The sequence below is a fragment of the Gracilinanus agilis genome, chromosome 2, assembly GCF_016433145.1.
Source record: "Gracilinanus agilis isolate LMUSP501 chromosome 2, AgileGrace, whole genome shotgun sequence".
Classification (NCBI taxonomy): domain Eukaryota; kingdom Metazoa; phylum Chordata; class Mammalia; order Didelphimorphia; family Didelphidae; genus Gracilinanus; species Gracilinanus agilis.
This window is the reverse complement of record NC_058131.1, coordinates 627799794-627827579: the sequence shown is the minus strand read 5'-3', so window position 1 is coordinate 627827579 and position 27786 is coordinate 627799794. Positions and strand designations below refer to the sequence as shown.

General features: G+C 34.3%; 1 protein-coding gene across 1 annotated transcript in view; it reads right to left on the bottom strand.

Moving 5' to 3' along the window:
• ATRNL1 (attractin like 1) overlaps nucleotides 1-27786 on the bottom strand; it is a 1097315-nt gene that overhangs the window by 205502 nt on the left and 864027 nt on the right. The gene's annotated exons all lie outside the window — the stretch shown is intronic.

Sequence of the window (27786 nt, the reverse complement as noted above, 5' to 3'; positions counted from 1 at the left end):
CAAATAGCAGCCTGTCTATAACTTAGTAGTTACACCTACAAAACTATCTGAGGCTCAGAGAGATTAAATAACTTGCTTATGGCTGCAAAACTAATAAGTGTCAGAGATGATACTTGAACTCAGGTCTTCCTGATTCCTAGTCTAGTCACTCATTTTGTTATATAGTAGTTGTAGGACAAGGAGGGAGTTTAAACATTTTAAACTACAGATTAAGATGAGGTATTTTTTTTTCTCCAAGTTGTCTTGTCCCTGTATTTCAATAATTTATCACAGTCCATCATCACAGACAGCTGAAAGTTGACCATCAGTAACTATGAGCTATCAATTTCTACTTTTCAAGTGTCCATCATCACGATGATGCTTTTATATAACATTTTACATTTTGTGGTGTGCCAAGGCTCAGGTGGTTGATAAAAATAGCCTCACCATTTTAAAAGCAAGGGAAGAAAGCATTGAAGACTGGGTTTTAAACTCTAACAAGAAATTTAGAATTCCTGATTTTGGACCTTAAAGCCTACATCCCTGTGTGAAATTTGTTTTTAACATTAGATGACTTTCCTGGAAATAAGTATATCACTTTATTTTCACTTTTGCAAGTCTTCATACAACTTTGACTAACATGGATATGGATGATGCAGATTTTTAAAAATCTGCCAAGGTATTCTGAAGATTGTTGTGTCTAGTGACCTTTTTTTCCCCTGTAACATCACTTATTTTTGATCCTGAAACCTTGGTTTTGGCTGATTGGTTTCTGCTCCACGTTTTTAGCTGTGACTATTTTCCCTAACCTTCTTGGAGTCAGCAAGTTCCAGACCTACAGCAAAGGGGAAACTAATGGCAGTACCTTTAGTAACATTTCCCTCTCCTCTCAAATAAGACTACATTAACTTCTTAGATGTGAAGGCTATTTATCATGAAGCATATTGAAAGAACATGCAATGTGTAAGGTGGAAATTTATAGCAAAGTTTTGAAAAGGATGTCCAATTACATAGGTTGGCTTGATCTCTAAGAAGAGATATGAAAAGACACTTCACTTCTATCCTTTGGTGAGAGGGGGTGCCTATGGTGGTGGTACTGGTATCTGGGTGTGGAACATTGTATAGAACATGAGGTTTTTTCCAAAATGTTTATCAGATATTTTACTGAAATTCTCCTTTCTTCCTTTTTATTTAAAAATCTTTGTTGTAAATAATTCTTTGTTATAAACCTTAAACTATTACATAAAGTCTAAATTAATATAAAAGATGGCTCTTTGGGAGGGAAAAAGGGAGAAATAGAGAAGGAAATTAAAATTATATAAAAATAAAATTCTATAAATAAAATTTATTTAAAATAATTTGTTAGATTATCAAAATTCTCGTAGTTTATTCTGGTCCTCATAATCAACTATAGGATACCAGGACTTAGAAAGCTTGGATATCCTCTTGTCTAACTTTTTTTTGACCTGTTCTGATATTACTATTTACTCAGTTCTAATTCCTTTGAAATAGATTTGGCTTGCCAAGGATGCTCCTTCTGAAAGTAAATCTTTTATATCTGTAGTTCCTTGCTCAGTCATTCTGTGGGATACCACATACTCATCTTGGGCAATGGCTTGGCAAAGTGCCTTTTGTCCTCACATTCCCACCTCAACAAACTCAATATATCTTTCATGAGAGTTGAGTGCTCTGTTTGTTTGTTTTTTAACTATCAGTCCCTCAAGCCCTTAGTGACAAACCAGCCTGTTCTAGATGTAGCAAATTCTCCCAGGTAGCAGGGAAGGTAGAGCACTCCCCCAAATGATTTAACATCAGCCAAACAGTTACCTGAGGGAGTGGGATTCATGAAGAAAAGGGAAAAAAGAAGTTTATCTAAAATTTCTATTGTCAGGATCATAAACAAGAAAAACTTCAAGTCTTGGGAGAGTCTGTAAATATTTCTCAAAGGAGAAGAAAGTGGATATACTTAGATTCCCAACTTCATCACTAACTAGTTGTTCAGTCATAGGCAAATTACTTTAATCTCTTACTGAGCCTTGGCTTCCTTATTTGTGAAATGGAGATAATCTACTAGAACAGAAATTCCATCTTTGGATTGCCTTTAAAATTCAGAGTATAGGGGGCAGCTGGGTAGCTCAGTGGGTTGAGAGTCAGGCCTAGAGACGGGAGGTCCTAGGTTCAAATCTGGCCTCAGACACTTCCTAGCTGTGTGACCCTGGGCAAGTCACTTGACCCCCATTGCCCACCCTTACCACTCTTCTACTAAGGAGCCAATACGCAGAAGTTAATGGTTTAAACAAACAAATAAATAAATAAAATTCAGAGTATAACACACAGTCTTGCACAAAGTAGACAATAAATAGCCAATTGACTGGATGAGGTATCAGCAATACCTGCCTCATGAAGAGTTGTTAGGGGGAAAGCATTATATGTAGCTTAAAATACTATATAAACATAAGGAGTATCAAATCAAAACCACAGAATATTAGAGTTTACAAGAACCTCAGAAGTGATCTAATCAAACCTTGTTTTTATGTGTTTATCAGTATCTAATTATTCACTTTATCTGTTTACTTATTCTTTAATTATATTGTGAATACAATAAAAATATTCCCATCATGGTTTTAATTATTACCATCATCATTGTTATTGTTGTTCTTGTTGTCTGCATTACATTCTCTTTTATTATACATCTGTCTCGTTGTTTTCTATTTTGTTACTTCATGGTTGGGATCTTGGATCTTGGATCTTGGGTACTCCTGTGTTAGAAGAGGTATAGCACTTAGCATTTAATCTGGGTCCCTTGTTTTATTTATGAGGAATTAGAGGTGGAAAGTGACATTTCTGAGATCATACAATGAATTATTGGTGGAACTGGGACTAGACCTCAGGATCCTGACACCCATTTCAGGGGTCTTTCAACTCTACTTAATAGTCTTCAAGTTATATTAAAAGTAATGCCTAACAATTTGGAATTATGCCCAAAGGGCTTTAAAAAACCGCCTGCATTTTGATCCAGCCATACCACCATTGTGTTTGTACCCCAAAGAGATAACAAGGAAAAATGCGTGTACAAAAATATTTATAGCCTCGCTCTTTGTGGCTGCCAAAAACTGGAAAATGAGGGGGTGTTCATCAACTGGGGAATGGCTGAACAAATTGTGGTATCTGATGGTGATGGAATAGTATTGTACTGAAAGAAATAATGAACTGGAGCAATTCCACAACCTCCAGGAATTGATGCAGAGTGAAAGGAGCAGAACCAGAACATTGTACACAGAAACTGATACACTGACGCAATCAAATGTAATGAACTTATCTACTAGCAGCAATGCAATGATCCAGGACAATCCAGAGAAATTTATGAGAAAGAAAGCTATACACATCCAGAGACCAGAGAAAGAACTGTGGGAGTAGAAACATGGAAGAAAAAGATATGATTGATCACATGGTTTGAAAGGGATATGATTGGGGATGTTGACTTTAAATGTTCATTCTATTGCAAATATTAATAATATAGGTTTTAAACAATGATACATGTAAAACCCAGTGGAATTGCTCATTGGCTCCAGGAGGGGGGGGAGAAGAAGGGGAGGAAAAGAACATGAATCATGTAACCATGGAAAAATATTCTTAATTAATTAATTAAATAAAAATTTAAAATGGAAAAAAGTAATGCCTTAAATAACAAACATAATTTAAACTATAGGATCTATAAATATAATGACTAAACTTGACACCAAAGAAGAGATAGGAGTGTGCACATCCTATCTACTTTGCAGAGGTAATGGCAGAGTTCTAAGGATGTGGAATTCTCCAAATACTGTCAGGCTTGATTAATGTATTAGTTCTACTGAATTTTTCTTTCTCTATTTTTCATTTTATTATAAGAGAAAAGTAGCTTGCTATATGCGGAGAATTTTGAAAATTAAGATAAATTAATAAAAATTTTAAAGGAAAATATAACTATAATTTTGGGATTGCAAAGAGCAACTTGAACTCTTACATTGATAGAGGATTGTTTGTCATTAGATTGTGAGCTTCTTGAGGGCAGGGGATGTCTTTTGTTTCTTTTTGCATTTCCAGAACTTAGCAAAGAGCCTAGCTCATAGTAAGTGGTTGCTAAATGTTTACTGATTGACTGAAGTATCTCTTCAGCCACATCTATACTCACTCAAAGTGAACTGGGTCACAGCAGCATCATTTACTAAGAAGGAAGAATTATTTCTATTTTATGTGTATATATTTTATATCCCTTCAGTTATGAATCTCCTACTGTTATCTTCTTTTTAAATCAGGTCTCTAGACATTAATCAGCACCATCTTCTAATGAGTTGCTTACTGTACCCTAAAAACTCTGGCAACAAATTCCAAAGGTCCTGAAATCCCTATAATTGTCTTCTCTAACATGTGGTTTTTGTATTATTTAAGACCAATTCCAAACACTTCAAATAACACATCTTTATAATAAAAGATAAGTGTTACTAATATAAAAGTAGCTTTTGTTATCATTTTCAACTGTCTTTTGATAATGTGAATTGATTTTTTTTGAAATAGCTCAAATAGCAGAGTCTTTGAAAACTCCACCTCAAAATAGGTCAGAGTCATCTATCCACTATTCTCCTCCCCAGTTGTGTTGTACAGCATGAAAGGCTTTTTGTTTTCTCATGGTTTTGGTCCTCCTGGGACCTCCTATGGATCTTTTCTTTTAGCAGAAAAGAATCCATTGACTGAGCCTATCCTAAAACTAACAGATTGAGCTTTCCATTGGGAAACAATGGCAAATTGAGTGTAGGTATTGACCAAACTACTGTAGTTAAAAATACAACACACTCTACCTTTCCAAATTGACTCCTGTACTTTTTGTCATTCTTATTCTATACTTGCTTCATTTGTTACTTGTTAACGTATAAGATACCTAATAAAATAAGGCATTTGGACTCTTCTGTACAATAAGTACTAGATCTAAACTTAGAAAGCCTGAGTTCCAATTCACACTGTACCATATCGCTTGCTTAGGCAAGAAAGTTATCTTTGAGGGAAGGATTCTTTATGAATAAAGTGAGTGAGGGACTTGGAATGCATGACCCAAGAGGTTACTAGATAGTTATCTTTGAGTATCTTCAGGGCCTACATAAAGGAGGCTTAGGCTTATTCTGCTTGTCCCAAGAGAGTGATGGGAAGAGGAATTGGGGGGGGGTATCTATAAAAGGGACTTGGTGGAAGCAAGCAACTTCTGAACTCTTAAAATGGAATGATGTTCCTTGGGAGGTAGTAGACCTTTGGAGAGTTATACGTCTAGATTTCAGAACAAAGACAACTGCATGACTACTTGATCTTGCAGAATAGAGGAAATTCTTATTCAGGAATGGGTTGGAGTAGATGATTTCTGAAATTCCTTCTAATTTAAACATTCTATAATCCTATGATTCTATATAATTTCTGAAGTCCTTTCTAGCTTGGAGTCTCTAAACCAATAGCAATGTAAAAATTACCACATACTTTCTCACAAAAATCCAGTTGAGAGAAATAATGAAATTATGATGTTTATTTTAAAGATGAGTTTGAGAAAGGTTAAGACACTTGCCTATGAATATGTAGCTTGGCAGTGGTAGATCTTGATTTCAATTAAATAGATGGTACAGTGGATAGAGTGCCTGTATGAAATTAAAGACTCTTCTTCCTGAGTTCAAATTTGACATCAGACACTTAGCAACAATGTGATCCTGAGCAAGTCACTTACCCCTGTTTTCCTCAGTTCCTCAAAATGAGCTGGAGAAGGAAATGGCAAGATATTCCAGTATTTTTGCCAAGAAAACTCCAAAAAGGATCATGAAGAATTAGACACAATTGAAATGACTGGACAACCAAAACCACAACTATATTGTTAATTCAAGCCAACAAGCATTTGGCTCTTCTTGATGAAGAAGAGAAGAATCATCTTAAGTTGGATCCATAGAGGGATGGACCCAATAACCTCAGTAGCTATTGGCCGTTTTAGAAAGGAGTCACTGAGTTGCCACCTCAGACTCCAAGGGGAGAACCAGCCAGCCAGGAGTGGACGAGCCCACATCTGCAGGTTTTCACTTTTCACTTGACTTGAGCTAGCTATAGTGAAGTGGGAAAAAATATTAACTTTGGATGAGCAAAGATTTGTTCTGTGGCTTCTCACTGCTTTTAAGGGAAGCAAATACATGTGAAGGGAGATCCTGTTGTGATGTAATAGGATGGGGTCAGTAGCCCTGGGCTTGAATTCCAACCACTACTGACTACATATATGGGTAAATTTTCTGTTGCTGGACTTCAGATTCTTTATCTATTAAAAGAAAAGGGTTGAACTTTTGGGAGGGCAGGGGAAGAAAATAGCATTTATATAATGCCTAATATGTACTAAGCATTTATCTCATTTGACCCTTACTATAACCTTAGGAGATGCGTTCTATTATTATCCTCATTTTATAGGTGAGGTTTATAGTTAATGTAAGTAGAGGTTAAGTGATTTGCTTAGGGTCACATAGCTAATCAGTCTCTGAGAATGGATTTGAAATCAGGTCTTTTCTGACTCCAAGTTTAGGGCTGTCTCCATTGTAGGATCAGCCTCCTTCAGTGGTTATATGCAAGTTCTTATTTCCATAATAAGTACTTGAGTGGTATAGTTTGGTAATTATTTGTGTGACCCCCAAACTAGTAAACAACTACTAATGATGTGGGTAATAAATCTGGTAAATCTTTGCTAATGACATTAGGAAAGGAAAACACTGACTGATAGTTTTCTTTCGTCATAAGCTTAGGTAATTGATCACCAATCAGAACTTAAAGGTAACTCATAAATACCTATAGCCAAAACAATCCAGTCCATAACCTTTGCCTACCCAAATACATGGTCCTCAGCATGATCCTGGCCATGATTAGAACAGACTTTTGCACAATCCAAACTTTGAAATGTGAACACACAGGGCTTACTCAAAAGCAGTCTTGATTGACAAGAAATTGCCAGCATGCACCTTGAAAGAGGCCATATGGCTTGCAATTGGGCAGAAAGAGTCACTTGTCAGAAACCCTGGTTGGAAACACACTTACCAGGAATGTTTAGGGATCAGGCTGGTGGTTTGTTCCTAAAGGGTTTGATGCTTAAATTATTGAAGAATCTGTAAAGTTTGATTGCATATATTAAAGAGGGAATCATTAATATACCTTCATGCCTAATAAGCATATGTAATAGTAAATTGGTTTTTTATGAGTACTAGGTGTTACAGGAATTTTTGACATTTATGTCTAGAAAATATGGGGAACATTCCCTTTTATGCATATCTCTAGATTAATCCAGGAGTATCATGTGCTCCCTGTGACTTCCAGGCATGGTACGAATACAAAGGAAAAAAAGAAAAAAAAATTCTCTAAAGGAGGTCTAATGAGAGAAACAGCATGCAAATAACTATGTACAAACTATATATAGATATGTGTGTATATATAGATAGAGATATACGTGTATATCTATCTATATATATATATATCTATATTTATGATAAATTGGAGATGATCGACAGAGGTAAGGTGTTAGAATTAAGGAGGATCAGGATAGGTTTCATATAAGAAGGGGGAAACTTAGCTGGGACTTGAAGTAATCACAGAAGTTAGGAGACAAAGATGAAGAGGGAGAACATCCCAGTATGAATGACAGCCAATAACTGGAATTTTGAGATGGATTATTTTCATGGAAGAACAGCGGGAAGGCCAGTGTCACTAGACTGCAGAATACTTGGAGGGAAGTAAGCTGTAAGAAGACTGAGAAGATAGGGGGCCAGGTTATGAAGGACTCTGAATACCTAGCATGGTTTTATTTTTGATCCTGGATTCATTGAGTAGGGAGATAGGGTCAGATCTGAACTTCATGGAAATCAATTTGACAGCTGAGTGGAGAGTGGACTGAAGTGTGGGAAAGACTTGAGACAGGAAGACAAAACATAAGGTTATAGCAATAGTCCAGGAACTAATGAGGGATTGCACCAGGGTGGTAGCAATGTCACAGAAGAGAAGAGGGAATTACATTGATAGTACTTGGCAACAGATTGGCTATAGGGAGAGTGAGAGAGAACTGAGGATAACACAGAAAAGGGAGTTTGAGGGGGAAAATGTGTTCGCAGAAGAGAAGGGGACATTAAATTGACAATGCTTGGCAACAGATTGGCTATTGGGGGAGTGAGAGTGAAGAACTGAGGATAACACAGAAAGGGGAGTTTGAGGGAAAAAGTAATGAGGTGAGTTTTGGAGATGTTGAATTTAAGATACCTACAATACATGCAGTTTGAGATGTCCAGAAGGTTACTGGAGATAAGGAAAGAGCTCAGAGCTAGATAAGTAGATCTGAGAATGATCAGTGTAGATGTATTTGACAGTGTATTAGATGCTGAGAAGAAATAGATGCCATTGAAATAGTCTTTACCCTCAAGAAACTTACATTCTATTAAAGAGAAATAGATAAGAAAATATAAAATCAATGTAAAAGTAATATGAAGGAATGGGAAGGAGGCACTAACAAATTGAGGAACTGGAAAAGATCCCTTTAAGAAGGTGGCCTGAATTAATCCTTGAAAGGAGCTAGGAGTTCCAAGAGTCAGAAACAAGGAGAGAAAGCATTGTTCCAACTCTGGGGAGTAGCTTTAAAACAGAACTGAAAGATAGAATGTTATAAATGGGGACTAGCAAGTAGACCAATTCATTTGGAAAGTAAAATACATGAGAGACTAATATAAAATCCGGAAGCAAAGAAGTTGTAACTAGATTGTGAAGGATCAGAGAACTTCAGTTTTGTTGCTAGAGGCAATAGGAAGCCACTAAATTTTTGTAATGGGAAAATAACCTATATTTTAAACTAGATCTTCTAACTTCAAGACTAACTTTCTATCGCAGAAAAATTCTTATTAAAGGAATGATCTAAAATCATAAGCAACCTCAGCTTATAGAATCATGGATTAAAAAGGAGAGTAAATATGAAGTTATCTAGTCCAACCCTTTTCTTTTACAGATAAAGAAACTGAAGCTCAGAAACAGGCAATTTACCTAAAGTAGGTAGTCAGTAGTGGTTGGGAATTATGTGAGCTAATTATGTAGGGGACTTGAATCCTGCACATTCTAGTGAAGGGACATAGGAGTCAGTCACATGCCCTATCTGATGGCCTGACACCTATGTCCTCCTGTGTCCTAGAGATAATGCGCCAGCATCAGTGCAAAGTCACCATGGAGGGAGGAGTTGGAGGTTTTGCTCTGGAAGGAGAGAGATCTTTTTGCTTCTGTATCTATCTCTGGGCTGGCATTTTTCTCTGAGCTCTTACCTTATCTCTTGATCTCTGGCAGGCAACAAGCCAGCTATGATGGGGGACTGGAGCTTTATCTGAAGTTAGAAAGGCTATAAACCCCTTTTATCTATTGTCTCTCTTTCTTTACTAATAAATGCTTATAAATTTAGTAATATGCCTCCAGATTAATTTTTATTTATTCAAACCCAGGCTGCTTACTGATCCCAAATATGACAGACACCCTTCCTATTACAAGACAACTTGGCCTCCATATATATATATATATATATATATATATATATATATGCACTTTTCTTAAAAGCAATGAGGAACCTCCAAAAGAAATTATTTGACAATTAAAATATAATTTAAAAAACACAAAAGTTTTTCACTCATGATTAGTTATTTCCAGTGAATATAAACTTCTTGATGGTAGGGATGATATATATTGTTTAAACATTCTGAATAAAACCCATTGTCTCTCAAATGGTTAGAGCTTAACAAACTATTTGTTGAATTTAATTGGTCTGAATTTCAGTGATCATACCTGATACTTTTGCTTATCTTTCTTTCATAACAATATATTATGTTGATAAAGATATTTTATATATAAATATATAAATACATATGTAAGTATATGTATATATATATATAGTGATTTTCTGTTGATTTCAGAAATGGATATAAGTTTAAATCACTCCTAAGTGTTATTTAGAATATCAATATATTAATATTTAGTATTTCCTAATTAAATTGAATCTTTCAATATAACTTGCCATGAAGACAAATGAAATATATGATTTGGTGGTTTTATCAATTTTGAAAAGACATTTAATGTCATTATGGAAAAGAACTGAGCTATAATCTAGTATATGACAGAGAAAATTAAAAAACGTAAATAAACAAAACTGTCTTTTTATTTCTAGTTTTCAACTAATATTTTCAAGAGCAAACTATTTGGCATTGAATCATCCGTTAAAGTTCAACGCTGCTTCTGTGCTAAGAAAGCAGTTTGATGAATAGTGCTTGTGGGATGCATTCATTCAAAGAACATGGCATCTGTAGTGAGTTAAATATGGTGAAATGCACATTGCTTGCTTTATAATGACAAAAAAGAGATTCTTATTCCTATGACTTTTTCAATTTGCATGGTATGTGACCTTTTATTTTCTTATTTCCAAAATTAGATAATGCTTTATTTTTTCAAACATTCAGAGATTCTGCTACTCAAATATTTTATGAATCCTAATCTGTTTCTTTTTTTCATTACATAGCAAAACCTCTGTTAATTGAAATCCAACTAATCAAAACTCTCACTTAGGAATGTACTTTCCTGTACTACATGTTAAAGAGAAAGAGGAAAATAAAAACAAAATAAGCATATAGGAAGGATTTATAAGCAATATGCTGATTCTTGGGAACATTTTACATCTGATTCAATTGTTTGACTTGCTGAAAATATAGCTATAGTAATATATGATGACATGCTGTTCATATGACTCTGAGTCTAACCACTCGTTCAGGGGGGAAAAAGCCTATTTGATTATCTTTACTCTTTTGGGTAAGAAGTAGTGTGCTATAGCAGAGAAGGAGATAGTCTCATAGTTAGGACTTCCTGATTTCAAGTCTTGCTTCAGACACATACTAATTATTTGATTCTGGACAAAGTATTTAACCTCTTATTGCACCAGATAACTCCCCAAAACTAAAAACTGCAAACAGTTGATGATCTGCTTTGGTAAAAGGAGTTCCCTTAAAGGTAAGGAAGTTTCTTATAATAGTGGAATCATAGGCTTGGTGAAAAAAAAGATGAGTATGTTCTACTTACCAAGGCAAGAAAGTAGACTGATACATTTTGGAAAGATTTTCAAAGAGAATTGAAATTTTAAAAAAAGAGGGTTTTCTGGTTAATCTTTTATTTGTCACACACTTAGTTAACCAGAATTAGCACCCCAATTAGTTTAGGTTTTATAAAGTATTGTATGTTTCTACATTTTCCAATGGTTGATCAAGTCAAATGTAAAGGAAAAACTTGCCTAAATTTCTGTGTGGGTAGTTCTAATTATAGAAAACATTCATCAGAGGATCCTTATGCAAATGAAACTTGAAGAAAAATTCTTTCTCCCTCAGTTCCCCCCAAACCTTTCCCCTAGTTACTATTATACCCTTTGGCTAACATTAACAACGTTACAGTCACACCATAAAAATGGTTGAAGAATTACTAGAGAAAATATTGATTCTATTTTAGAAATAGAAATCTGAAGATGCATTACTAAGTGCTGGTACTGAAAAGAGGCATTATTCACACATATTCACTATTTACTAAGGTGTCTTATTTAAAAAAAACAGAATTACATAAATTCTTCAGACACATACTGGTTATTTGGTTCTGGACAAAGTATTTAACCTTTTATTGCACCAGGATAAGAAGTGAGATAACTGATTTCCAGGGTCCCATAATTTCTCTCCTAGTTTTTGAATCCCCTTCTCCTCAAATTTACATCCCCTGGATGTTTGTGTTATTACAAAAATTGGGACCTGGATAATTAGAGTGGTAGCCAGATTATTTTAGCCAAACTGGGTAAACCATTAAAAAAAGAGTAAAATATTAATTGTACATATTCGTTAAGTAATGCTAATCACATTCCAGTAAATGGGGTTGCCCTCAGTTGGAAAAAAACAGAACTGTTGACTACCTAATTACATGTTGATATTTTTGTTTAACATTCTTTTTTTCTGTTATTTGCATATTCTCTAAATGTTCATCCATATGAGTATTGTCTTTCTGGAGGGCAAGACTATATTGAAATTGCTATGTAAAGAATAATACAGTAATAATAATTATAGCCACCAGCACAGTGCTTTCAAAAGAAATATCTAATGATTTTTGATGATGACATATAAAGTTGCTTTCTCATTTTCTTTTTACACCATATTATATCCTTAAGCCTATGTGACAGAACAAAAAGGTAGACAAGGGGGAAAATAATCAACGATTTGCTGTTTTTACTCATTTTGTTAGTTATGCTGATTTCTAGCCAGTGGCTGGGAGAGAGAGTAGGGAAAATTAAAGGAAAGATGGAAACAAATTTTGTAAGATTATCATTGTGTAGCAGAAATCCATTGTCGTACTAAAAAAAAATTCCAGATCGGCTAACAAAAGGAGATTGATAATTCATGAGATATATTTTGCTTTGTTGCACACAAAAAAATATTAACTAATCTATTAATTGAAAAAGTCAGTTTTTGCCTTCCAGTACTCTGAAAGCTGATCATTTTCGAAGATTCATGGCTGTATTCATTATTTAAATGAACTCCATTGTGATTATATTTAAAATTGTCCTTGACTCTGCTACATTGCCGTACATGCCTTACTATTACACTGTGGATTTATTATTTTAACATGCATTATGTAGGCTAAAACACATTTACATTTAATAAATTAACATGCTGAATGTAGTTGGAATGCTCATTACTAGGGAGGCAGGGTTCCTAAGGGAGAGGAAAAAAAAAATTTAGAGCTTGTGAAAGCCAAACATCATGCTGTAGAATCGATTGGTCCACTTAAAAGGCATCAGTCCTGCTCTCTTTGATGACTGATTGAACAAATATGAGAAATGATAACACCAGCATCATTGGTATTATGCAGCATATTGTAGTTGAGACTATGAAAATTAGTCATGGTTCATTCCGGGCAGCGGGGATGAATGCATAGGGTGTTACAAAAAGTCTGAGTGCAGTTTTAAGCTTTAAGAGTACTAAGACATTGGGGACATCCTTTATTTCATGAGAAATACAACTATAAAATTGAGAAAAAGAATGTTTGTTCAATGTAAAAGTCATGATTAATTAGTGTTACATAGAATGTGTTTAGAAGATGGTAGTCTCCTGGTCTTTAAGGAAGTAGTGAAGAGTTCTGGAGGAAGAAAACAGTTCAAAATGATAATAAATTGAAGTTTCCAGCCAAAGTGTCTATTCTTTGTACAAAGAAAAACCTCAATTTGCATGTGAAATGGATAATCCAAAGAGAACAAGAAGAAACTGCAATCAGTAACAATTCATAGGCAGAGAGGCAAACTGAAGGCAGTGCAGAATACTAAGAGACAAGGAAGCAAGAGGTCAGCACAGGCAGAATTTTGCCTCTGCTTTCCTACCTTATTCAAGATAGGCATAAAGTTGTTAGGGAGGTACAACAATGCTTGGCTATATTGCTAGCTGCCCTTGAGATATGTTTCTGTTGTTAACCATCTTCAAAGAGTAATGATCACAAACATGGACATGCACAATATAGGCAAGTATCCTAACGAGTCTTCTGGGGATGACTCCAGATACCAAAACGACAGTTCCCTGCTTAGAAGACAGAAAAAATATATATCTATTAAAAAGAGAGGATTTTATTTTCTAAAGTAATTCTTTCCTTTGGCAAAGAGCAGAACTAATTATGGGCTTCCACCTAGTTGACCAGAGCCATCACATTACTCTTTGTCAGCAAAAAATGATGACTTTTGACTTAAATCATAATGAATTAGCAGAGATAGTAAACAGCTATGATTCAAAGAATAATGCTATAATTGGGTACCAGTTCTTGAGGGTTGGATATGAGAGGGTTCTAAGAAAACTATTAGGTATTCCATAATTTAAAACTATGCCACGTGAAAGTTCCCTGAGGGTTGTGTCCAGAGATTCAGATTTTATTCCTAGTTTTGCCACTAAGTGCTTCAGTTTCCCTATGTGTGAAATAAAGACAAGTCTGACCACACCATTTTCCTGCATTTGTGTAGAGGACAAAATACAAATACCATGGTTTAGCATTTTAAAGCCAACACAAGCTAGCTACAGATCTCCTTTCTAAGGCTAAACATAGACACATTTTTCACTTTATTATAGCCAATCTGGTTTACTTGCTGCTCCTTGAACCTGGTAACCCACCTGCCACTCACTGCATCACCCATCTCCTTGCACAGGCTGTCTCCCAGGTGGGAAGCACTCCTTCCTCTTTCCCATCTATTAGAATCTTTAGCCCTCATCAGAACTTGACTTGATGTCCACTGGTAGCTTTTCTTGATTCCCTTAATCATCAATGCTCTTTACTTCTTTAACACATATATATTTTATATTTGTATATATATATATACATATATATATATATACGCAAATATAAAATATACCTGTTGTCCTTTTTCTCCAGTAGAATTTATATCATGCTCCTTTTTTCTTTTTGTGTTCAAAAGGTCTTTGTATCCCCAGCACCTAAAAATGGGCTTTGTTCATAGTGATTGTTCAATAAATGTTTGTTAGATAGGGACAATCATACTTTCTTCTCCAGTCTTTACAAAGATATGATGTGAGGAAGATGAGATTAAATGATTTTAATTATTTGTAAGAAAAGTAGGAAATGAACTCAAAGAATTATAGTTGTAGATATGCATATATATATGCATATACTCATATCTCTACCTCTACCTATACATATAAACATGAACTTCACTATTATCCATAGCAACAGGATGAGTGAGGGCAGGGCTCAGAATTGAAATAGGAAGCCACTATCAGCAGTGGGCAACAAAACAGGAAAAGGCTTCAGGCTGTGTTTGGCTTCCCTTCCTATCTAGGATAACTCTGTTCCTTATCAAAGTGAATACTAACTCCTACTGCTCATTAAAGCTGTCATTTTTCCCCCACAGTCTCATCTGCCTTATAATTGAAATTCTTATTTTCACAGCATTATCTTAATGTTATTGCTAGCTCTAGAATGTCTTGTGAAGAGTGCAACATTAGAGTTAATTTGGCCCTACATCTTGGGTAATGGATACTGTCTGGCATATAATAAACAGCAGATATCCATACTTGGACTAAAATGTGTCAAGGTTATGTTGCCAATTACTATAGTTTGATAGGGACCCTAACATAACTGGGCATTTTTTCTTAGGTCTGACTGATCACAAACTGCTTACTGTCTCTGTTAAGTTGATAAAAGTGAATTTCCTAACAACCTGAAAAGTATCTTTTTGACTCTTGATTAAAACTGTTTATGCACATCATTTAAGTTTCTCAGCTAGACGCATGGTACTAATAATGTAATGCACATTATGAAAATGTTCCTAAGATTATATTCAGAATGAAAATTATAAAAATGACTATCTATGAAGTGGATCAAATAGCCAGAATTATTAGCAACATAATATAAATGTAACTTCTACTGAACACAATTTTTTCTTTCAATTTAATGTCTATACATTTGATATTATTTTAGAGCTCTATATACAAGGTATATTATCCAATAAAGTAAAATAATTTTATTGAACTAGCTTTTATTCTTCTTTAGAAGTGAATATTTTCTCATTGTTCAATGTAGAAAAACTTGAAATAACAGCATTCTCTGGATTCACAAAAGGACCATTAATAATACTAATACTAATACTAAAATGTATCTTCACATAGACCAAACAGTACAAAGACAGCATTTAATTTATGATTAAGATTTTAGGGATAAAAACTTAACAGACTGACTGAATACTACATTTGAACATTTCTCTTCTATGAATTATTTCAGAACTAATAAAATATATCAAGACCGTTGGGATAGCAAATCAAACTTATTCTTCTGCCAAAATCTTTATTATTATTTTTTTAAATTCTAAGCCTGCTCTCTCACCATTCTCTGAATCTCTCTTCCTTTGAAATCGATTCTGCCACTGGAACCCTAGTCTTTGATAGGTGAGCTTCTGCCTTATCTCATCCACATTTATGCTACCATACTACTTCCTGGGAATTTCCAAACCATGCCAAACTTCCACTCCTTCTCTGGCTCTCCTTTATATAATATCTTTTCATATTCAAAAGCAAGCTTCTCTCTCGAGGTCAGGAACTTTACTTCCTTGCTTATTTTTGTATCTCCAGCACTTAGTAGAGTAGCTGGCACTTAGTAAGTGATTTTTAAAAGTCTTTTTTTTTCATTCATTCATTCATTCATTCATTCATTCATTCATTCATTGATTCATTCATTCATCTATTCATATCTAATGGAACTTTTAGGAGACTGGAAAAATGCATACTGTTATATCAACACATTTGCCCAAATTAGAGTTGGTATGATTGTTCTAGTTCACACCTTTATATGCTTATTTACAGCATTCCTCTATTTTAGACAAAGTAGTTTGTTTATATAAATGTATTTTCTAAAGAAAATCACAAATAAATGATGTTTTCATCACTGCTGATTAAATTTTGTCTAAAATGGCATGTATTGGCAATGAAGCTGGTCAAGGAAATAATTTTTGAAAATTGGATTTTGACTTTTTGGCCTGTGCTTTAAGATACAGGTTTTATGTATCATGGAAAAGAGAGTGAGATTTAAGGCAGTCATTGTATCACATTTTTGTCTTTACTTCTTCATCTGAAGAAATAATTAAGCTCATATATAACATGTCAACTTAAATTTAATACAGGAAAATCTTGTTTTACCTATATACTGATTTTCTTGAATAGTTTTTACTTTATTCAGATCCTTTAAAATTAATTGAATCAAAGGAAAAGAAAAATAAATGATTATAGTAATAAATAAGTAAAAGTTTATTTTAGAACAAACAAAATAAAATACAGGAAATATCCTGAGAAATAGGAAAGTAAATAGGATAGATTCTTTGCCAGAAGAGACTATCCTTAAGATCTTAATATTAAATACTATAATATGATTTCATCAAGAAATCATTTAAAGGGGCAGCTGGGTAGCTCAGTGGAATGAGAGTCAGGCCTAGAGATGAGAGGTCCTAGGTTCAAATCTGGCCTTAGACACTTCCAAGCTGTTTTTACCTTGGGCAAGTCACTTGACCCCCATTGCCTACCCTTACCACTCTTCTACCTTGGAGCCAATTCACAGTATTGACTCCAAGATGGAAGGTAAGGGTTTAAAAGAAAAAAAGAAATCATTTACAGTTATTATCTAAGAACATGAGAAACTTTGTCCTACAAAGATAGAAGTAAATTAATTTCAATATATATGTATTGAGCTTCTGTGTTAGGATCTAACCATATGAGAAAAAATAATATAAACTTTACCCACAAGGAGCTTATTTTTTCATAAGGAGAAAGAAAGCATTTACTAAAATAGACATGATTAAAAACAAGTAGAAAAGAGGGACCCAAAGAAAGTAATATCTTTCAAAACAGAATACTATTGGAAGATGACAGAATAGGGCATGAAGCTTCCTCACCCTTCTAATAACCACCATAAAGAACCAAAGATAATTCCACAGAATCACTGTTAAAGCAACAAAAACAGAAGTCTGGAGTGAAGCTGAATAGTGAGGAACAACTAGGGAAGAAGGCTTCTGTCTTCCCTGGTCTCAGTCCCATCACTGCAGATCCTAGGGGCAGGGCCTGAGTAAATGGCATGGAATCAACAAGGCAGTCCCTGGAGGCAACACTGGAAACCTCATCATGTTTGATAAGACCCAGAACTTCCATCTTGGAGGATACCATGGGAATCACTCTTGGAGAAGCTATATTGGCCACAGTCTTGGCTCCAGCGACCCCTGCTGGCCAATAGCAATGGTTGGAAAATGATAGAGTCTATAGGGACCTGTGGGTGGTACCTCAAGACTTGTTGCTAATCAACAAGGAACTTTGGTTGCCCTAGGAACTTTGATTGGACACCTGATCTATCCCAGGCTAATGCAGTAGAAGAAGAGAACTGAGGAAGAGCAGGCATTGGTTTGGTATATCTGTTGAGTTACTGGGGGTCCCATTAGCTGTGATCTCTCCCAGGAGAATGGAGTTTCTGATTGATGCCATAGGGAGAGGAGGACTGTTTGCTTGCAGTATCAATGGAAGAATTGCCATGTTATAATCAGAGAAAACCATTGAATGACTAAATAGGTCTAGGAGTTGGTTTTATGAAAAATATTAACAAAATTGATAAACCATTGGGTAATCTGATTAAAAGAATGGAGAGAAGAAAACCAAAGTACTAGCATCAAAGGTATAAAGGATAAATATGCCACCAATGAATATGAAACTAACGCAATTATTAGGAGTATAAAAATACTTTCCATTTGTTCTTTTATATAAATTTTAACCCCATAGAGTAGCTTAGTATTGGATCCTCTAGCAGAGTGAATAATCCTTTACCCTACTGTTTTCTCTGAAGCTCCCTGAGTGCAGGGTATGTTCTCAGCCCCCATATACCTGCTTGAGGCTAATGCCATACACATAATACAAACCTTGTTTCTAGTGGGAAAATAATGATTTAGAGAGCATAAATATTTTGCAAAAATCTTACTTTTACACTCATACTATGGGAAGTAATCTTGCATTCCTGAGTGATTGTGGCATTGAAACAAAAGTTCCATTGGGTATGACCAAGCTAAAAAGATTTTGCTTTGGAAAGAGTATGGTCCTGGCAACAGATTGTATCAGCTGCCTAAAGATCAATTTAGATAAATATGGCCCTGCAAATATATGTTATTTGAGAAACAAAATTGTTAAGTTGATCAAATTAAATGTTGATAGGAACATGGAGAAACAGGTCTGATATTATATTGCTAATCTAATCTAATATTATATTGAATTGCTTTTTTTAGAAAACAATATGGAAATATACATTAATAACTATAAAACCTTTCATGCTTATTATCCTAGGGAATCACATGATTAGTATTAGGCCCTAAGGGGCATTATTGAGAAGGTAAAAAGCCATGTTTTTATGAAAATATTCACAGAAGTATTATTTGTAATGACAAAATATTTGAAATAACATAAATGCAAGGATGGTAGAAATGGCTGAATAAATTGTGATGTTTGAATGTAATGCATTGTATTTATGTTGTTAGAAATGATAAATATCAGAAATATAAAGAAAATAAAGGAACTATGTGAAGAGATGAAAATATAAAATAAAAAAAAAACCACAGAATATTGCTAAAGGACTTCTAGGAGTAGTGACAGATGGCATAGTGGAGAAAATATTTTGCTCAGCTCTCTTAAAATTACCCTCCAAATAATGTTAAAATAACACCTCAAAATGAATTCTAAAAATGAAACATACTTCCAGTCCAAGACAACCCAAGAGTTTAGAAATATTTATGACCTGGGGTTAGAGGCTGACTCAAAACCAATGTAGATGAAATAACAGTTGGAGGATCAGGTGATGGCAATAGAGCAGCAGTAGCAGTTTCAAATGATAAGTCAGAAATGGTAAGGAGATGGGGATTCTGGGAAGATGGTGGCTTAGATGGAACATATCTTAAGACCTCAACACCCTTTACAAACTGAGATAGAAACCAAAGCACTTTGAGAAGAAAGAGGACCAAATCTAACAACAGGATAGAGGGGGTGGGGTGGGGGGAGACCTACTGCTGGAAAGCTCAAGAGATTTTAGCCTCAGGGCTAAACACTAGAGACTAAACCAGTTCAGGCTTAATCTCATCAATTGGACAGATAAGAAGTCTTCAGAGGGCAGGGAATCTCCAACACCCCATTGCTATAGACTGCAGAGAAAGTAACTACAAACCTCCACTGACAGCTGGGAGTAGATCTTTCATCAAAGCTCATTAAATCCATCTGCTTACACTAGCAAACAGAGAAGGAAAAAATATGAGTAAACAACAGAAAAAGAGAAAAGAAATGACAATTGACAGCTTCTTTCCAGGAAGCAAAAAAAGAGCAAATGAAATAAAAGAAGATCAGGAAACTCCAAGGAATTGGACACAGGCTTTGGAAGATCTCGAAATTCAATTAACTCAAGAACTTCAGGAACTTAAAAAATAATCAAGAGAGGCTGAAGACATTTTGAAAATGGAAATACATGAACTAAAACAAGAAAAAAGGTCTTAAAAGCCAAAATTGACCAGCTCAAAAATGAAGCAAAGAAGTCAAAAGATGATCTACAAAGAAAATCAGACCAGAAGGAGATTGATGACCAAAAATCCAGGGATGAAGTTCAGTCTTTAAAAAATAGAACTCAACAACTAGAAGCAAATGACTTCACAAGGTTTCAAGAATATATAAAACAAAATTTAAAAAAATGAAAGATTTGAGGAGAATATGAAACATCTTATTGACACAGCCAAAGATCTGGAGAACAGATCTAGAAGAGACAATTTAAGAATTATTAGTATACCAGAACATCATGACAAAAGAAAAAGTCTGGTTATCACCCTACAAGAAATAATCCAAGAAAACTGGCTGGACATTCTCGAATAAGAGGGAAAAGTGGAAATTGAAAGAATCCACAGATCACCTCCTACATTTAATCCAACAGACAACTTCTAGGAATATTATAGGCAAATTCAAAAACTATCAGACCAAGAAAAAAATATTGTAAGCTGCTAAGAAGAAGTCATTAAGATACCAGGGAACCACAGTTAGGATAACACAGGATCTGGCTGCATCTACATGGAAGGCATGGAATATAATATTCTAGAAAGCAAGAAAATTGTGTCTACAACCATGAATCAACTATCCAGCAAAAGATACTATATTTTTGCAGGTGAAAGTATGGTCATTCAATAAAATTGAAGACTTCCAAGCATTCATAAAGAAAAAAACAGACTTAAACAAAGAGTTTGCTGTCCAAACACAGAACTCAAGAAAATCACCATAAGGTAATTAAGAGAGTGGGGGGTGGGGGTGGAAAAGAAAAAAAAAATCTTTTCTTTAAGGGACCCAATAAGTTCAAATAATTTGTATCCCTAGAAGAACAGAAGATATTGGTAAATATTAAACATTGTTATTATCAACAGGGTAACTAGAAGAAGTTTACTTAAAGGGAACAGTGACAAACTGTATAGGATGAAACGTCAAGATACACACACACACACACACACACACATAACTGGGGGGGGGAAGATAATATTAAGAAAAACGGGAAAATAGACAATAAAATGGAGTAAATTTATATTCCATAAAGAAGTGCATGGGGTGAACAGGGGAGAAGATCAATTCACTGGTAGGGTAAAGAGGTTGGAGAGAGGAAATACTTAATACCTATGTGCATTGAAATTAACTTAAAGAGGGAAGAACAATCAGATCCATTGGGGCAGAATTGACTCATACCCTATAGTGAATTAGAAGGGTAACAAAAGGACTGGTGGGGAGGTAAGCAACACTAGGGAGGGAGAGGGTGGGAGGGGGTGTAGTTTAAAAAGACCCTAAAGAAGAATAAGAAGAGAATAAGAAGGGAGGAGGGAGAAAGGGAAGTACAGTAGGGGAGGGGATTAGGGGAACTAATTAAAAACAAAACACTGGTATAGAAGGAAATAGTGAAAGAAGAAAGGGCAGGACAGTGAGAGAGAATCAAAATGTCTGGGAATATATAGTTCATAATTATAATTCTGAATGTGAATGGGATGAACTTGACCATAAAATGGAAGCAAATAGCAGAGTGGATTAGAAACCAAAATCCTAACATATGTTGTCTACAAGAAACACACATGAGGCAGGCAGACATACATTAACTTAAAACACTAACTTAAAAATTAGAATTGAACAAGTAGCAACTAATGGCTTTGTGAGGAATCAAGAAATAGTAAAATAATGTAAAAAAGAATGAAAAATAGTAGAAAATAGAAAAAAACTGACCTAGTAAATATATGAATCTAAGAATTATTGGACTACCTTAAAGATATAATAAAAAAAAGAGCCTAGACATTGTATTTCAATAAATTACTGGATTATGGTCTGAATGAGTGCATTCAGTAGTTTTAATTCTGTGCGTTTTTGAAGTTTTTATGCCCTAATACATGGTCAATTTTTGGGAAGGTATTGTGCACAAATGAGAAAATGGAATGCTCCTTTCTATTCTCATTCATTTTTCTCCAGAGGTCTAGCAGATGTAAGTTTTCTAAAATTCTATTGATTTCCTTGACTTTATCCTTATTTATTTTATGGTTAAATTTAGCTAGCTCTGAAATAATAAATTTGAGGTCACTCAATATTGCAGTTTTATTAGATATTTCCTCCTGTTATTCATTTAACTTTTCCATTAAGAATTTGTATACTAAATCATTTAGTGCATATATGTTTAGAATGGATATTATTTCATTGTGGTTCCTTTTAGCAATGTATAGTTTTCCTACTTACCCATTTTAATTAGGTTTGGTTTTGTTTTTGCTTTGTCTGAGATCATGATTTCTCCTCCTGCCTTTTTTATTTCAATTGAAGCATAATAGATTCTGTTCCACCCCATTGCTTTTACTCTGTCTGTTTGTCCCTGTTTCAATTGGGTTTCTTGTAAACAATTTATTGTGGATTCTGGTTTCTAATCCATTCTGCTATTCACTTACATTTTATTGATGAATTAATCTCATTTACATTCATAGTTATGATTATTAATTGTGCATTTCCCTCTATCATATTTTCTTCTGTTTATCCTTCTCTCTCTCTCTCTCTCTCCCTTTGTATCCTGTCTCTCCTCTACAGTCTGTTTTATTTTTTAACTATTTTCTTTTGCAACTAATTACTAATTTTGAAATATGTTTTGCTTGAAATTACATCATATAAGCAATATAAAATTTTTTTCCTTCTCAGGGTGTGGAGGGGAGAGGGCAGGTGTGAGCGATATGCAATTCAAAATAAAATTTAAATGACTAAAAGTTTACATGTAATTGGGAAATATTTTATAAAATAAAAATACGTTTAAAAATAGGATACCCTTCTTAAAATGATCTAAACAAATAGATCAAAGGAAAGAGGAATTACTTATGGCTAAAGGCATTATGAATGAAGACATGATTAGAAGGTAGCAGAGTTTTACCCTTGACAGAAAAAAGGGGCATGGGAAAATAGAATGTGAACATTTGAAGTTTATCTCCAAAAAGGGGTTGGCATAAGCAAAGGCATGGAGATGACAAAGTCATACAAATATACTGGATTACTAACAGTTCTCTTTGGGGTGGAACTTGGAAGTAAGGGAGATATTTGAAGTAATTTGTAAAATATAAAATAAATTTAAAGAAGTCCATGAATATCAAGTTAAAAATTCATGTTTTATTCTATAGGCATAAATGAGACATTGAAGACTTCTTAATATTGGAAAAATTCATATAAGTAATGAATTAAGAAGATTTCTTAGGTATTAGTTTAGAGAATGGATTAGAGAGGAACCTAAACCCAAGGCAGGAACCAATTAGGAAACTATTAAAATAGTCTAATGTAGGTAAGAAGAGATGAAGAGCTTATTGTCAACAAAGATGAGATATTACGATGATAGAAACAGTCTTTGTGAATGGTGTAGTGTGTGGGCTAAGGGAAAGGTTAGAGTAAAAGATAATTCCAAGATATAAGCCTGAAGATAATTTCAATGGAAATAGGAAAATAGAAAAGAGAGGCAGTCTAGATTATGAAGGGAGTTTAAGTGTATGTGTGTGTGTGTGTATATATATATATATATATGTTTGTATATATGAGGAGTTCTGTTTTTATGTTGAGGTTAAAATTCCTATAGGGTTTCCAAGTAGAAATCTTCAGTAGTCATTTAGCAATAGGAAACTGGATGTATAAGGCAAGTTTAGGGGGCAAAGGCACAGGTTTGTAAGTTAGGTGAATAAAAATGGCAGTAGAAGCCTTGGAGGTGAATGACATTTTTAAAGGAAAAAGTATGAGACGAAAGACCCTTTGGGACACACATGTTCAATGGGCAGGAATATTTCTCAAGAAAAAGCATTGTCATTTGCAAATATTTACAGGTCAAAAGGATCACACCTATTGCTTTCTAAAATTTAGCACAGACAATCTCTTGCTTGTAATTTCCACTATCTGTAATTGAACATTCTAAGATGTAAATTTGCTGGCACAAAATTCTGCTGCATTTTTGAAGCCAGTTATTCCACTGAGGGATTAAACTTGATAAGATTACAACATATTTCCACTGGGCTGGAACAAATTACCATATTTTACATAATTATAACTTCGAATAGTGTGAGTTCAAATACATTGGAGCACTTCACAGGTTTCATTATCTGCGCTAATGGGGACCTAGCTGACTAATGCATATATAGAAAAGGAGAATCACAAGTTTAATTTACTCAGAAGTCAAATGACCGAAAACAGAAACTGCTAAATTAATGTGAAATAGAAAAGAACTATATATTGATGAAATATTCCAAAACAAATGATGCTCTAGCAGAACTAATAACTATATACCACTAGGTAAATAATATGATTAAACTATGTACCATCTGAAAAACAACAAGGAAATAGGAAAACAATCCCAGTCGGCTTTGATTTTAGAAAACCTGGTGGCTAAATATTTCCTCATCATTCATTCAACAAACATTTCTCATGGTCTGTCCAGCTGTGGGCAAGGCCTTATGTTAGACACTAAGGATGATAAGAAAAATAATTGACACAGTCCTTGACTTCTTGGAGTTTGCAATTGAGCTGAGGAGATAAGGCATGTAATATAGATAAGTACAATACTGATCAGAAAATGAGTGTAACAGGAGTATAAAGTATTATGAGATGAAGTAATATGAGAATCACTTAGCAAGCATGTCAATATTAATTTTCATTATGTTGAAAACACTCAAACTTTGAATGAGAATCCAATGAGGATTAATGCCAAAAAGTGTGTTGGAAGTTCAGAAGCTACTACGGTGGGGCACAGATGCTGGCATATTTTTGGCTGATGCAGATATAACCTGTCCACACTATTGAGTGTGTCCTTTTCCAACTCAACAAATTATCCCTTTTATCTGAGGAGGAAAATAAAAGATTTAGGTCTCATGCACCTAGAGTTGGCAATGCTGCTGGCAAAAGCTGCTAAACTCTATTTATTACTTTCTAACAGGTTGATCATCTTACCTTGCAAAGCCTTTTGTACTTTCAAAGCTGCTCTATAAAAACAGTATTATTTCGGCAGAAGAATGGACATAATGCTCTTTAGCTTATCACTTTGTCAATGGACAGCTAATAGGGCTAACGTTTATCAGGGCATGAGCCTCTTCATGCAAATATTAGTTGTTTTGTATTGAGAAGCTGACAAACTGATATTCTCATACTTTCCTCACTCATTCCATTCTGATGTTTTCTGTTATCTGCGGTATTCAATCCAAAAAGTTTAAGATAAAACTTAAAAATATAATTCACAATAATAAAGTGGGGATAAAATCTATGTGTATATTTCTAATTTATGAAACTTCACTGAAGACATGAATATAAAAATATATTCATATATCTTTAGCTCTGCACTTGGAGAACTCTACAATTATCTAATGAAATGAGATGGTGGCAGCATTTTACTCATTAATTCCAGTAAACCTAGGACATTTGCAATGTCATTCTGAAATTTAAGCACAAGAATTTTCTTATACTTGAAAATAATTAGATTGTGCATTCCAATTCCATTAATTTAAGAATAAGGACAATACATTAATTTAATTAATAAGCTACATTCATACCATACTGATGCTGGTGAAACACCCTCCCTTAATCTAAACTAATTGGTCCAATCAAGCATGGTATTCCTTGGTGATTCTGTTCATTTTATAAATCCTACATTTCTGAGCAAGCTATTTGAAAACCATATGTGCTAAATAGTTTTAGGGAGGCATGAAAGCCACTCTAATAATTCTAAATAAGAGCCAATTAGTATTCCAAGATGCAAAAGATTCAAATTGTGAATTTAATAGATATATTATTCAGTATATATATTGTATTTGTTTCAAGCTCTAAAGATAATGTTATGTGTAACTTATTTAAAAATGAATTAATCTTAATTTTCTAGAATATATTATAATTCTGAGAGTTCTGGTCATGTGTCAAGATATTTATTACTTTTGAAAAAATTCACAGCACTTCTAAACAATGTACTATTGGAAAGGATGACATAATTATATTATCCACCTAGATTGACAAATGAATGATCTTGAGCAAATTCAACCTCACTAAATGGCTAATTGGACTTGTACCCAAGTCTTCTGAGATCAAATATAGTTCTTTCCCCTTTATATTTTTACTTGTCTTCTTATTTATAAAATCAAGGGTTTTAAATAGATTATCTCTAAGTATACTTTATACTCCAAAAAGGGCTGTCATACGAAAAATCAGTTTTAAAATTACATACCTACACATATACCAATGGTGACTGAAACAATTTGTAGAGTTGCAAAAATCTGCCTGTGGTTATGACTTTAGGGCTCTTGCAACTCTATTACTTAGTGTTTCCATAAGTAGGTTAAAATATTTGTATTTTAGGGCTATTAAAAGGGTATTAGTATAATATGGATAATATGGAGTTTAAGTTGTTGATCACTCGTTTATAAAATCAAACAACATGAAAATATCAAAGCCAGATGTTTAAAAGTAATCAAATTTCCTTACATTTAAATGATTTGTTATAGAGGTTATTAGGAATATAAAAATGAACTATCACAATGCTAAGATTTTTAAGATTAATCATATAAATTCTCTAAGATTTTCCAATCAAAGAGGTTACAAGTTCTAGAAATCAGCATGAGGCAGCATGGCATATTAAAAAGACAGTTGTATTTGGACTCCAAAGACTTGGGTTTGAATCTCTATTTTGCTACCTAATCCTTCTAGCACTTGTGGCGAATCATATACTTTCTCCTTGGCTCAACCCTTAATATGTAAAATGGGGATGGGTATAAATTTCAGTTAAGGTTCCTTCCAGCTCTACATCTTTGATCTGATTGTCTCATGCAATGGCTGGTGTTTGATTAAAACCATTGTACCAATGGAGAAACAATGGGATATAGTGCAGTGATGTCAAAACTCTGTGGGCTCCATATTGACTTTTTTGTTGCTTAGTCAATTAGTCATACTCAACTCTTTGCCAAGCCATTTGAGGTTTTCTTGGCAAAGACACTGCAGGTGGTTTGCCATTTCTTTCTCTAGCTTATTTCACAGATGAGGAAATGGAGGTAAACAAGGTTAAATGGAGTTTTAGTTGGAAAGAACAACAAAACAGTCAATTATACCACTTCCCAAGAACACAGTATAAACAGGTAGCAATTTGAGGGATGTTGCTTGGAGTAGCTATTGAAGATTGGAAACAAATCCCCAAGTTTTTTATATAAAGAGATTAAATCTAGTCAGGAACTTACTCAGTGGTGACATAATCCTCTAATTAAAGTTGATTAAAAGATACTCCCTTATTTTTGTCCCCTGCATCTCAGACAAGGTTTCACCTATTGTAAGCTCTTAATAGATCTGATTGATTGATTCCACCCTAACAGGCAGTTAGGAGATAGAGATGATCTTAAGTCTTCTACTTATTCATTCATTCATTCATTCATTCATTCATTCATTCATTCATTAGTTTATTTATTTATTTAAAGCCCTTGCCTTCAGTCTTGGAGTCAATACTGTGTATTGGCTCCAAGGCAGAAGAGTGGTAAGGGTGGGCAATGGGGGTTAAGTGACTTGCTCAGGGTCACACAGCTGGGAAGTGTCTGAGGCTAGATTTGAACCTAGGGCCTCCCATCTCTAGGTCTGGCTCTCAATCCACTCAGCTACCCAGCTGTCCCCTCTTAAGTCTTTTATAACTGAA